Here is a 4,792-nt window from a genome sequence, read left to right on the forward strand (position 1 = left end):
GTAGTGATACGGCCTCGGCAACCCCAGGAGGGGTCACTATGAGTCAGGTCCAACTCGACGGCACATAGCAACAACAACAACATATCTATCTATATAAAACATATTTTAAATAAAATATTTCATGTGATAGCATATTTTACATACATAAGTATATACATACATATATAAGTACATACAATATAAAAGTACACCATAAGCATGCAGAATGTAGGATCATTATATATACATAGTCACACACAAATATACATTCCTACACATATGATCTATAAATATCTTTGTCAAATTTTCAATTTGAATTATTAAAGAAAATATGATATAGATGTTATAAATGTGAAGTAGGGTGATAGAAATAGCAAATATCTGAAAGATATTATCCAATTCCTTGCACTGCATGCATACTGACAGAAATTTGAGAGTTATTATTTCCCCTCCATCAAATACTTTTATAGCATATTCTGTTAGTCATTTGAAAGTAAAAAGTATAGGTATTTAAAAAGTCTAAAAAAAATGTTTCTGTCATGCATGAGAGCCAATTCTGTGTATTTTTAACTGCACATTGAATAGTTACACAGATAGATTTTTGTAGCATTTCTTGTTAATAGTAGATATTCTATGAGAGAATCTTTCAGTACAAAGATTTACCTGACGAGATGATGGATTTTAACACATAATTCCTCCCCCTAATATCTAATGAAATGAAGACTCAGTCCCAGCACACACACACACACACACACACAAAACAACCATAACCAAAGGAGGAAAAGAAAGGAATATCGTCTAATGTCCTCACTCTATAAAATAATAAGTTTCAGGAACAGAAAGAGTAGGGTATGGTTCCTTACCTGCCCTCAGACCCCAGAAAACTTTCCTGATTTAGGAGAAAGCCTAGGAGTTCTCACTAAACACCTCAAAATCTGAATCAATTCAAACTCAGTGGATAGCCTATGTTTTTCTTTCCTGATTGAGGAGAAGTTGTAATGGTTGTGGAGGAGAAATAAGGAAGATAGGATTGACCCTAATTGAAGGGAAGGCTCTTGGACTATCAACGAATTAAAGAATTGATCTAAAACCAGAGGCTAACCTCCCTTCTGAATGAGAATTGGAGATAGCACAACCAGCAAAGCTGGGTGTTCTAAAAAGGCTGAATGCTGCTTCAACTTAACTCACTTTCCCAGAATCCCTCAGGTTGTTAAAAATGCATGAAACCTGAACTATCCTTAGACATGGTGGTGAATCTAGATGAAACCTCTATTAGAACAAACAAAGGTCTGTACAGCACTGCCCACACATGGTCAAGGTGAGAACACAAGGTATGTGAATACGGAAATAGCATATTACTTATAGTAATAGTGAGAGAGGAAGAGAGAGATTGATTTAATGTAAGAAGCAAAGCACTACATCTAAAAAAAATCTACCAGAGAGACAGAAAGAAATTCATTAAGATGCTTTACACAATAGATTCACTTAATATGAAAATGAATTCAAGAAAACTAGAGGTCAAAGACTAGATGAAAATACAACAGAAAGAAATTAAAAGGGAGGGAACGGATCTAAGGAAACAAATTGAGGCCCACAGCAACATCATTGGAGAACAAATACATACATTAGCAGACAAGTCACCTAATAGTCACCACCAAGAACCAGACTCCCCACAGAAAGGAAAGAGAAGCATAGTAAATGGGAAAAAATAAGTAGACAAATAAAAAGGACAAAGGGACTGAAGTAATTAGGGCAAAGCGTGTATGGAAGGACAAGCAAAGAGGATTGAATATTATGAAAATTGGCACTCCTAAAATAGCAAACTCAAAATGAAACAGACAGTATATTCAAATTTAAAACAAGATGGTTATTTTCCCTGAAAAAGTAACCTGAGTTTTCAGATTGAGAGAATATAACATAGTCCTAGAACACTGGAAACATAATTCTCAATAGTGAGAAATCTTATTTATACTCTGGAATCTGATGGATAAATAATTATATGGACATCCAGAAAGAAAACTCAAAATCAACACATACCTACACTGGGCGAGGGGCATCAGTCCCCCTGTTGTCATATGCGATGCCAGAAGCAGCCATATCCACAAAGTTCCCAGGGAAAAGAACAATGCTACCCAAGCACATTACACATGCTCTTTTCCTTAAAAAGCCACATTTTCAATTATGAAAGTGCTCAGAAAATACAGCACTTTCTAAAAAAAAAAAAAAAGAAAGAAAAGAAATCTTATTGCCAAAATCCAGGCAATTAAGAGTACCATCCATCCAAATTAAAAGTTAAACAGTGTGGAAGAAATGTTGGTTACTGACTAGAATGGCACTGTCTAATCCTGAATAGAGCAAAACTAGTATTTATGAGCCATAGGTGAGGCTACGGGAGGAGAGAGAACATTCATGTCGCTCATGAGAGATGAGAACACCTTTCCTAGAAGAGGTTTAAGCAATGCTGCCTTAAAACAAAAGACGTACTTAAAAAAAGACTGAAAGCACCTGTGGTGTGATGGCATTGTTAGAAACGTACTTCTACCTAACCATCCAACTGCTAATATACATGGAAGTGTGTTCAGGATGCTGTTAACCTAAGATTAATGTTGCTATTTTGGGGAGGTGAGATTTGGGGAGATTTTTAATTCATTTGGATTATTTTCGCAACAATAATAGAGTGATTTTTCTAAAAAAAGTTTTTTAAAAGATCAGAAGCAAATACACCAAGATACTACCTTGATTATAGAAATATGAATATATCTCTGTTCCTTTTCTGCATTTTTAAAATTTATATGATTAAAAAAATAAATAAGAGTATACTTGCTGGTAGAACTAGCCACTATAGCTTTAAAAAGTAGAAGAGCTCATTTTGAAATTCAAAGAGCTTGTATAAATAGTAGACAAGTTATACAGAGCAAAAGTAAAAATGTTTTATCTTCCTTTTCGTTTTCTTTTTTTTTTTTTTAATCATACCTCTCCTCTGGAATTTAGGAAAACTCAGGGAAAAAAAATAAATAAATAAAAGGAGGGGGTTGAAAAACTAACCCACAGCCATCCAGTCGATTCTGACCCATAGTGACCCTTTAGGACAGAGAAGAACTCTCCTATGGGGTTCCAAGGCTGTAAATTTTTTCTGAAGCAGACTGTCTAATTTTTTTCCCACTAAAGCTGGGGTGGGTTTGAACTGCCAACACTTGGGCAGCTGGCAAAGTGTGGCCACTTGGCAGCTGGATGCTTCAACCACAATGCCACCCCATCTCCCGAACTCCAGAGTAACTTTCTTGCTCGGGAAAAGCACAGAAAAGCTTGAGGGCACAAGGTTTCCTACCACAAATGTGGTGAAGGGAGAACATAGACAAGACTACTGGGGAGAAAACGCTGAGTCTGAGAAAAGATAGACACCGCCTGTCTTGGTTTGGGCTCCACTATAGAGGGACAGGCACTCTGGTAGCGTAGTGCCTAAGGCACTTGACTGCTAACCAGAAGGCTGGTAGTTCAAACCCACCCGCCACTCCTTGGAAGGAAAGTTGGGCAATCTACTTCCGTAGTGATACCACCTCAGAAACCCAAGGAGGGGTTGCTATGAGTTGGATCCAACTCGATGGCAGTGAGTTTGGTTTTTTTTTGGATAAAGTGACACAGAGCAAATCACTGAAACTTCCTTGACACCAGTTTTCTGGTTTTGTTTTTTTACTCGGTAAATTTAGAAAGTTGAACTGGAATTCATCTGTGTCTTCAAGTTGTGCTGAGGACAAGTGGGTTCTGAGGTTCTCTATCCAACCTTACACCTTCAAGAAAAGCAGCTGTGTGTTCATCACTTAGAGACACCCGGCTTACAGCTCAACTTAAAGCTGCATGAGAACATTCTTTGCTGCTCAGAAGCCGAATATATCAGCCTCAAGCTTTTTACCATTAAAATTCCCAGAATCTACCATGTGAGTATATATGAGTCCAACACTGTTCAGCATGAACAGTTTATACAGAGAGAATAAAATTGTCACTTAGCTTTTTATTCTGCCACTAAAATAATATTTGGCTAGCACTAATGCATTGTTTAAAACAGTAAATACTAGCTTACATGTCTTATAAAAACCACAGAAAGTCACTCAAAGTCAGGTCAAGGGTAATGAGTTTAATACCTTGCTGCAGAGTGACTGTATTTCTTGCATAGGAACATATAGAAACAGCTTACTTTGAAGACGCCTTCCTGAAACAGCACTTCCAGCACTGATTACATTCCAGTCTGGGAGACTCGACCTGCCCTCTCAAGCCTGCATCTGACGCAAAGAAACTCCAGCTATCTCCCTGCAGATAAGACTCCACGGCAATTTCACTGTTTCACAAGGGAGGGTATTAGAGACTTCAAAACAAGGTTTGTGTGTGTATTTTTATAAACTATTAGATTTATAAACTATTACCACTTAGACCACACAGCTATAAATTTGAATGATGTCTTGCATAGTAAATAATTTTTTTGTATAATTTATAGTGATAAATTGAATTAAAAATTCACATTTCAAACAGTACCCTTCAGGTTAGAAGTATGGGTTTCAGATTTTAAAATGGTTTGTATTAAGGATAAATAATAAAGTCCTGCTTTAGATTTTAAAAATATCAAAATCTGTAAGTTTAACAGCAGTTTCTATCAAAAGAGAGCTAAAGATTTGAGTTAACTGCTATGAATACCACTTTTAAGGCTCTCCTCTGGATCTTATACCTTAGAGGAAACTGACCATTATTAATAAGCAAATATTTATATAAATGATGTTGTTGTTGTTATGTGCCATTGATTCGCACCTGACTCATAACGACC

General features: G+C 36.5%; 1 protein-coding gene across 1 annotated transcript in view; it reads right to left on the reverse strand.

Moving 5' to 3' along the window:
• Window positions 1-4,792, reverse strand: part of DCC (DCC netrin 1 receptor) — a 1,113,394-nt gene that overhangs the window by 645,096 nt on the left and 463,506 nt on the right. The window lies entirely within an intron of this gene.

Source organism: Orycteropus afer, unplaced genomic scaffold (genome assembly GCF_000298275.1).
Source record: "Orycteropus afer afer isolate SDZICR_OR568_19922 unplaced genomic scaffold, OryAfe1.0 scaffold00029, whole genome shotgun sequence".
Taxonomy (NCBI): domain Eukaryota; kingdom Metazoa; phylum Chordata; class Mammalia; order Tubulidentata; family Orycteropodidae; genus Orycteropus; species Orycteropus afer.